Raw genomic sequence first — 9,863 nt, 5'->3', positions numbered from 1 at the left:
GCCAATTCTCTGGTCACAAACTCCACTGAGTTTAGCACTTAAGGTCTCTGCAGTGTTATAAACGTAATTGGAAATACTGTTAATTCGATAACTCCGTTGGGAAAATGATGTGACTTGGAATATGGCAGTCTTCATGTTCAGGGCTGTGATCCACAGTTCTGTCTTGTTTTTACCCGGAAGAGCAGCATCTTCCACTGCTGCTCAGAGCTTGAGGGTCATCATGTCGCTGGACGCCGAGCGGCCCCGGCCTGACTGGAGCCCTGGCCTTTTGACCTCTCATCCACTTGCACTGTTTCTGTCATTCTTTCACAAAGATCAAGAAAGAGTTCCCCAACTCCTTTGTTTTGTTTAGAGGAACTATGATAATGTTTCCCTCTCACAGACTCTGCATATGATTCTGTTTCTTGAAAGGGAACATGTTTCTCCTTTTCCAAGTCTATTTTATTACCAACTATACACAAACAGACTTCATTTCCCAACATTTTCCATAATTCTTTGACCCAGTTTTTTACCTTCTGAAAAGAATCTTCATCTGTTACATCATAAACTAAAACAGCTCCTTTCAAATCTTGGTAGTAAATTGGACCCAATGCATCTCTCTAAACCTCCCATAGAGCAAGGTTTACTCTTTTCCCAATGATATTTAACTTCCTTGTTCGATAACCTGCCGGGTGGTGATGTGCTTGTCTTTGAACTTGCTCTCGCAGTAGTGCAGCAACAGTGACCACGTCTTCCCCATACCACCTTCCCTGAGCGTCAGCACCTGGAAGGCGTCCTGCCCTGCAGCCATGCCTGCTCCTCCTGGGCACGGCCCTTCACCCACCGGGGAGCCCAGGACTCTTTACCACGTCCTCCACAGGCAAGGCCCGAGAGGGCCAAGAGAAAATCCCAGAATGAAAGACCCCGGCCACCACGTCAGGAACCCGAGACCAGGGGAGAGCTCCTTCTCCTCCCTCTTCAAAGATCATTTTAATATGCCTTAGTATACATGGTTTTTGAGTCTAAACTCGTGAACATCAGTTACGAAAGTAAAATTCCTAGAAAAAAATAATCAACACAATGTTTAATCATTTCTGACATTCTTTTCTTTTTTCCGAGATAGAGATAGAGAGACAGAGAGGATAACTCAGTAAAGTGCTCTGCCATTACCATGAGTTCTTGAGCTCATTCCCTGGCACAATTGTGAAAATCAAGGCATGATGGCAGAGACAAGTGTAATCTAGTCGCTGAGGAAGCAGAGACAACCTGATTCCCGGAGCTTACTGGTAAACCAGTCTAGACTAGTCAGCAAACCCCATGACCCAATGAGAGACCTTGTCTCAACAACAAGGTGAATGGCTCCTGAAAAGGGAAAGCCAAAATTGACCTCTGACCTCCATACAACATACACTTGTACCCACACACCTGCCTACACACTCATGTGCACATGGCAATGCGTAATTTTATGGGAGTATAAACGATCTTTTTGTATTGTATGGTTGCGGGGGGACCATGCCCAACTGTGTGTTTGGTATCTTTAGACTGTCTAGTTTTTGAGATAGTGTCTGTGACCCGCCCCCCTCTCCCACCCATCTTCCCACCCCCTTCCCCAGAGATTGTTGGCGGATATTGGTCCATTGAGGGCAAAGGGAACAGAATGGAAGAATGGGAGATTTGGATGGCCTGTGAATATGACGCAAATGACAGACTTCTGGGACCAGCTTCATCGAGGCAGTTCAACTTTATTTGGGGTGATCAAGAATTATACAGACCTTTGGGGAGGGGGTAGAGATTTCTAGGGTGGGTATAGATCGTTGGCTCAGGGCTTAAGATACTGGAATGCCTCATTTGCATGGAGAGGGATTCCAGAAATCTCAGGTACTTGCTTAGTGGAGAGTTTTTATGAGGAGAAAGGAAGTTGAACCTGTACTTTCCCTAAGGACATTCCTCAGGTGGAGGGTGTAGGGAACGGGGCTCCCCACTGACAAAGAAAGCCCTCTATTTTGTGCTGAGCTCAGGGATTTCCTGTCATGGTGGACTTGCAGCCACAAGGTTTCCTGACAAGTGTTTCATCACTGAACTTGAAGTTTTCACCATTTAGACTGGTTGGCCAGCACTGGGATTATAGATGCACAGCATCAGGCCCAGCTTGTAATGCTCAGATCTTAAGGTCCCCTCAGACCAGCAGGAGCTGGACCACGTATGCAAGAGCAAACAGCTTTATTCTGCTTAAGCTGGGTCTCTCTACCGTCACCAGCGCGGTGGATCCGAGAGGAGAGCCAGAGCAAGAGCCCAGAATCCCCAGCTTACCAGTTACACGATTGGATGATATTCAGCAAGGGCAAGCTTGTTACAAACTAACATAACTAACACTGAGTGAGCTATCTGTAGACCTCAGGAATGTTCGGTCAGTGGGCTTCCCAGCACAAGGCCCCACTGTGAGATAAGCTACCTTCCCATTCTTGTGGTTACCTCCAGGCTATTCCTTGGGTAGGAAATTTTATGGTTTTCTTATTCCTGGGATTGGTGACTTATGGCCTAGTTCCTAGGACTGGTGACTTTTGAGGTAGAGGGTCAGGCCTAGTCCTTTCAAGCTTAAGTGGTGTTAGAAATCCAAACTCATACCCTCATGTTTTCGAAGCAAGGAATTCTCACTGAGCCATCTCCCCAGCCTTGGGAGTATGAACAGCCCAGTTTTAAAATGTACCGTCCTATACTTCCCAATAATTCTTTGAAGTTTAGGCAATTATATTTTATACTGTAGTGGTAGGATTAAGATATTCTTAATTTTTTTTATCAGCCATGTACAGTGAATATGCTCCACTGGTGATTCTGTGGGAAAACAGGTCCTCTCTATACTATTGGCAGGCACACAAATCAATGGAACTTACAGAAGGGAAAATTACCAATTCGTTTTATTTTGTAACCCAGTATTTTTTTCTTCTGAGAATTTATAGCACAGATACAGCTATACTCAGGGAATAGAGCAAGATGAAGATTGCCACTGTAGATTTGTATGTGTGCACACGTCTCTGCATATGTATGTACATAACTGTTTGCATGTGTGAGTGCATGTGTCAGGGTGAGCATGCACATATGTGTGGCAGCTCTAGGTCTCCTATCAGTCTCCACCTTGTCTTTGGAGACAGGGTCTCTTGCTAAAGCTGGGCTCACCAGTTTGGCTAGACTGGCAGCCCAGGGATCTTTGTGCCTCTGCCTCCCAAGTGCTGAGATTACAAGTACACCATCGTTCTGGCTTTTTTTCCCCTTTTGTTTGTTTGTTTCTAATGTTGGTGCTGGGGATCCAAAGTCAGGTCCTCATGCTTGTGTGGCAAGTACTTCACCAAGAAAGCCATCTTCTCAGCACCTATCACATAGTTCTTCCCCCTTCTATTGAAAACATTCCTTCTTCACGTACTATATTCTGATTACAGTTTTCCATTCTCTACTCCTCTCAGTTTCTCCCTTCCTTTCCTCCCAATTGGATACACTCCCTTTCTGTCTCTCATTAGAAAAGAACAGGCTTCTAAGAAATAATAATAAAATATAACAAAATAAAAATCATAAGATAAAACAAAAACTCTCACATCAAAGTTGAATAAGACACACCAACTGAAGAAAAAGAGCCCAAGAAAACGTATATGAATTGGAGACCCACCTCTTCCCACACTCAGGAATCCCATAAAATACTACACTGGAAGCTATAATATATACACTCTGTATATTGACTAGTATATGCCTGGTTAAGTAAGTCATGAATTACAAATCCAGATGTTGACTAGCATATGACAGGTTAAATAAATCATGGATTATAAATTTGGACTGGAATACTATACTATGCAAGTATAAAAAAGAATGAAGAAAACATAATATTTCTAAAAGAAATGAAAAATTAAAACAACTAAAAATAAAACCCAAGGACACAACTGTCATGTGTTCTATGCTAGTTTCCTCCATATTAAAACATTCCCCCAGGGGAGTTTGGGGGGGCATGAGTCTCAGGAAGTAAAACAAAGGTCACATATCTGGGAGAATAACAATTTGGGAGATTCTGGCAGCGCCTCCTCAGGATCAGAAAAGGGACTATAAACGTGCTGGGAGACTCTAAGCAGTAGAACTGCAAAGAGGGGATACCCATCCATCAGCAGCTCTAGCAATAATCACGGTGCTGATATGGGGTTTTCATAACACAGCTCCTCACCTGGCTTAGTTAGAGCTTCTATTGCTATAATGAAACACAATGACCAAAAAGCAAGTTGACTGTGGGTGGGTTTATTCAGCCTTCAGTTATAAAATAACTCCTCACCCATTTACCCTTAGTAACCCCAATAAAAATTCACTGACTTACCAAGTTGATTTCAGTGCATTGTTAGTTTGTTCTGCTGTGGGTTTGTTGTGCCTGATTCTCGAGATCCCAAAAGACCACCAGGAGTCGAGTCTGTTGCAAAACACATGATAATCTTTTTATTACAAGCTATAGCTTGGGCTCACACCCTCACCACCGCAGTGATTGAGAGCAGAAAGCCTTGTGCTCAGGGTAGGTGGGTGATTTAAAGAATCCAGTCCTTCTCAGCATGCCCAAAGCAGGGGAATTCCTGCCTGGCAAGCATCTATTGGTTGAAACACAAAAGGGAATGTGGAATGTTGCATTTTTAACTGATTGGCTATAGAAAGGCCCCCAAACCATTAACTGTCTGGCTTCCCTTGTTTGGCTGTCCTAGGGGAAAAGGGCAATCTTCGTCAGTTTCCTAGCAATGGTATCTCTAGTGGGCAGGGAAAGAATGTAGTAAGGCTGGTTCTTCCCTGCCAGTGGCTTGTCATGTCTCCACCTGTCTGGCCTTTGTTCAGGCTTGTGCTTTAAACTTTAAACCGATAACTCAAAAAACTAAATTTTAATTCTTTGGTCTCTCAGGTTCCCTTTCTGGGGTGAATAGGTTTGTGTGTTATAGCATCTGGGCAAAAGTAAGTTTAAAAACACTATATAGTCAATCAATTCCACAACTGCATACGCAGCCAGAAGAATGAAAACTAGTGCCTGGCAGAAATATCTGCACTCCCAAGTACATGCAGCATTATTCACAATAGCCAGCACAGAAGGATCCTTGGGAACTTCTGGCTTACTGCAAAGTCAATTTGGCTGAGCAGGATTGTAGATGGCTTTGAAAAGAAATTTAATGCTGTCCTAGTTAGGATTTCTATTGCTGTGATGAAACACTATGGCCAAAAAGCAAGTTGGGGAGGAAAGAGTTTATTCAGTTAACACTTTCACACTGCTGTTCATTATCACACTGCTTTCAGGACAGGAACCCAGGCAGGGCAGGAACCTCGAGTGGAGGCTATGGGGGCAGGGTGGGAGTGCTGTTTATTGGCTTGTTTCACATAGTTTGTCCAGGCTGCTTTCTTATAAAACCCAGGGCCACAAGCACAGTGGTGATACCATCTTCAATGGGCTGCACCCTCTCCCATTAATCACTAATTGAAAAAAATGCCTCAGAGCTGGATCTCATGGAGGCATTTCTTCAACTGAGGCTTCCTCCTCAGCTTGTAGCAAGCTGACACACAAAACCAATCAGTATAAATGCCTTAAGATTCCTGGGCTAGCTACTGGAGAGATGGCTCAGAAGTTAAGAGCATTGGCTGTTCTTCCAAAGGTCCTGAGTTCAATTCCCAAGAACCGTATTGTGGCTCTCAACAATCTACAATGAGATCTGGTGCCCTCTTCTGGTATGCAGGCATACATTCAGGCAGATCACTGTGTACATAATAAATAAATAAATCTTTAAAAAGAAAAAGATTTCTGGGCTAGAGGATAAACACACTGTCCAGGTAGTATAAGCAATCACAGTGAGACCATTCTATGGGCAGAAAAACAGCTTATTGGGAGATGTACTGCCAGTGTGTCTTACTAGAGTAGCGAGTAGCAGCTATTGGGAAAGCAAGCAGGTTTTCTATGATAGCAGGTAGGAGATTTGTGCAGGATGTTCTGGTTAATTGGGAACTAGATGGACTTTGCCTGAGGTAGCTGGTTACTATGGGCAGAGAAGGGAAGTAGCAGCTTTCCTGATAAATGGAAATCCACATAATGAGATTTCTGGAGAAATCTCATAATTTTTGTTTATTGAATAAGAATCCTTCTGTTCAGTAAGAATCCAGCCTGGGTTGATTCTCTGCCATCATCTTAGGACATTGCCAGCAGCACTGCCATTTTCTGGAGCTTTGTGACCTAATAGGTAGATGCTGAGGAAAAGGGAAGTGATTATGTTGAGTTCATGTTTCTCACAAAGATCTGAAGCAAGAATGTGAAAGCAGCTCCAGAAAATGAAAAACATGATTCCTTTTGATCAGATGGCCATTGACAATTTGCATGAAGTCTTACCAGAGACCAAATTAGACAAGAAGTATTGAGAGCCCAGGAAAAACCTGTGACCCTTGCAATACAAACTCAGGACATTCAAAATAAAAGTAATTATACAATTATATTAAAGAATCCTCAGATAAATAGGTAAGGATTTGTTATTTTCTTAGAGACTGCAGTCAATTACAGGAAGTTACAGAAGCTTTTTTTCTAGAAATAAATAAAAATAGAATGATATGAAACAAACACATTTGTTTTGTAATTTATACATTTTTATAGCCAATGTCACGCTAGTAAATATTTTAGGATGTTTCACATGCAAACATGGACAACCTTAAGATGTATGGGCTGCCATGATAAATAGAATGTCCTCCATAAATGACGGGAATCAGGATTTATTTTAAAGTAGAAATGTATTATTATTTGTTCATAAGTACTGAGTGGAGGAATTTTAATTTTATCACATTGTTGTAAGTCAGAACTTGTTTACATGTTCCTTTGCTTTGCATTGGGATTAACGATATATGAGTAACTTCTCACCAGCTTGGTTAATACAAGAATCAGGTGTACATTGGCTTTAGAGCAATGGAAATCCCTCCTCTTTGTCATAAAAATGAAGAGCAAATTATTGAGTATGAATGAGAGTGATTTTTTCAGGGGGGCATTTATGCAGTGTTTATTGCTTAAACTCAACAATGTAGCTTGCTGTCTCTTAAAATGCATTTTTAAAACGTTTTTTAGCTGTCTGGCTGAGTAGCCACAGCGGCAGCCAATACTAGACAGGATTTGGCAACAGGGATACCAGGCAGCAGTGAGAAAGCATCTGAAATGTTAATTTGTCACAGACAGATGCAGACTGCACACTTGCATGTGTACACATCAAGTGCTATCTGGGAAACAAGGCCGCCACCCTTCTGAGGACGTGAACTTGATGAATGCCGCACTCAAGATGTAGGAATGAAAAGGAAGCAGGCATGGCTATCCCTTACATTTCACTTCACATCAGGGTGATTGTTTTCGCCCCTGCCCTTGAACAGTATTTGTGTGTGTGTGTGTGTGTGTGTGTGTGTGTGTGTGTGTGTGTGTGTACAGGACACCTGTGTACCGCTGCCCCGAGGGACCAGAAGAGGTTGTTGGGTCCCTTGGAGCTGGGGTTACCGGTCTCGCAATGTGGGTATCAGGATTTGAACTTAGGTCTTCCTGGGAGAACAGCTGATGCTCAACTACCCTTCTTTTCTGTTTTTAATTTCTATTTGCTATGCTGGCCTCGGCCCTACAAGGGTTCTTAAGTTCCTCTCTAGTTTTTGTTTTGTTTTTTAACATGGTGGTTGAAAATGATTCACAAATGTATATGCACACCAAACTGAGGTCATGGAAAGCCTTTAACCACACAGAGGCAGATACAAAGCCAAGATTACTACCCAGCACCTGTATGACTTTGTTACTTAATTACATAGGGACTTAGTTTTCTTTTCTGATAAAGACAGTCATAGTGAGGTTATAGTGATGGTCCAAGAAATGTTTCAGAAATAGCTAATTCAGTAGGCAAAGAGGCAATATTTGATTTATTTTATTTCAAAATAAAAGCTGTTATTTCTCATTTTGAAAATGAAATACCCACTCATACACTAAACAAATAAATTTTGAAAATGAAATACTGAGTGGGATTCTAAAGAGATTCCACTTTCATTGAAGGTGGCGATTGATTTTAACCCCCAGGGTAAATATGTAAGCTAGCAAACACTACTCACTTGCTGGGGGAACATCAGTGCAGCAGGAAACCAGAGCAGTCATAAGCAGCCTACAGCAGGAATTGAAAGACAGCCATATCCATCACCGTCTAGCCAAGAAAATGGAACTGAGGTTTTTGATAAAAGAAATTCAAAGTGGGAAAGTTCCAAAAGGTGCTGACAACAGGAGCTTCAGTGAGGCAGCCGGGAGCTAACAAAGGGCAGGAATTTGCTGCTGCTCCCACAGCCAGAAGACAAAGTAGGCAGGAGGTAGAACCAGAGCTAAGGGAACTGGAGAGCAGTGGGCCCATAACACAAGATTTGCCTGACAGGCCACCCACAACAGAGACAGAAAGGAGAACAAATCTGTGGACCTCCAAACCTTGTTCTTCTAGGGGTTGACATCTTAACCTGAAACCAGTAGTCAAAACACATGTGGAAGGCAGTTTGGAGGGTGTGGGTCAGCTTCCTATTACCTTAACAAAACGTCCAAAATGATCAGCTTATGAGGAGAAAAAGGTTGTTTGGCCCAAAATGTGGGGAAATTGACTGACTGGCTCCAGTGCTTTGGGGCCAATGACATATATGACCACTTTATGACCAGGATGCAGAAAGAGAAAGAGAGGGATCAGGCCCTAATACCTTTTCAAGTGCATGCCCCCAACAACAGAAAGACCATCTATTATGCTTTGCTAATGCCTTAGCATCCTCAGCTGGAGACCAAGCCTTCAAGAACACACAGAAGACACTTAACCGATGATTGAAGCGATCAGTGTTCTATGGTCTAGAGCAGCATAAAGAGAACAGAGAATGGTCCCAAGAGTAAGACAAGAAATGACCAGCATCCCTACAGTCACAGTTATTCTCCATAGGTCTGTTTACATGTGTAGAACAAAGTCACAGAGAAGGTGGTTCATAGATTTTGACTTTTTCTTTCTGTAGCATCAGTTCTCTGACTCAGGACTTAGTGGGTGCACAACAAGATACTGAAATCCCAAACTATAATTAAATAGGAAGAAAGTTCATGGGTGTTAGGGTTTTGTAGTAGAGAACTTTGGTGGGTCAGTGCCAAGGTATGCCATAGATCATACAGCACAACAGATCTCACACAAGGAATTTATTGGGGCTGGGCAGCAAAAGACCCACTTGGAGTGGGGACATAAGAGTCAGAGAGAGACAGAGGCAGACAGACACAGCAAGAGAGAAGTCAGGGACCTTTTAAAAGGCTGGTGACTGGTGATGATGTAGCTGCTGGCACTGAGTTGCTGAAGGCAGGCTAGGGAATGCCTGACTTCTAACAATGGGTGTTCCATATCAGGAGAGTAGTGATCAGTCCAGAACAAAGTGTGACAGCCAAACACAACTATAAGTAATGGCTTACTACCATAAACAGATAAACTCCATTCCTCATAGGTAACAAAGCAAAAAGCAACTATAATGGAACCATCTGCAATAAACCGAAGTGATGGTAGGTTGCACCAGAAAATAAGAAGATGCATTTTGGAAGTCAGAGCCAAGATTTGCCGATGACTCTGAGAAAATATGAGGGGAAGAAGAGAGGATATAAGTGTTGTGCCCATGTTTATTCTGAGCAACTGGAAGGATAAACCCACTCATCAGAATGTGCAGGAGAGTGAGCACAAAAAGGATTTCAGGAGCAAGGTTTTGGTTTTCAATACACATAATTTAAATATTTTTGTTTTTAAATTCCCACTTAACCCATTTTTCTGAAGCCTCAAGATCTTCCAGTCTCCAAGATCATCCAGCATTCAGCCCATGGTCCTATCTGCCTTCCTGAG

The 9,863-nt window shown here is 42.6% G+C and overlaps 1 pseudogene; it reads right to left on the bottom strand.

The window, feature by feature from the left end:
• Window positions 1–169: 169 nt before the first annotated feature.
• On the bottom strand, window positions 170–4,289 carry LOC129689940 (ras-related protein Rab-21-like; annotated as a pseudogene).
• Between the last annotated feature and the right edge of the window lie 5,574 nt (window positions 4,290–9,863).

This window comes from Psammomys obesus, unplaced genomic scaffold (genome assembly GCF_907164565.1).
Source record: "Psammomys obesus unplaced genomic scaffold, mPsaObe1.curated_primary_1811, whole genome shotgun sequence".
NCBI classification, from domain to species: Eukaryota; Metazoa; Chordata; class Mammalia; order Rodentia; family Muridae; genus Psammomys; species Psammomys obesus.
The sequence above is the reverse complement of the archived record's forward strand: the minus strand, read 5'-3'. Positions and strand labels throughout refer to the sequence as shown.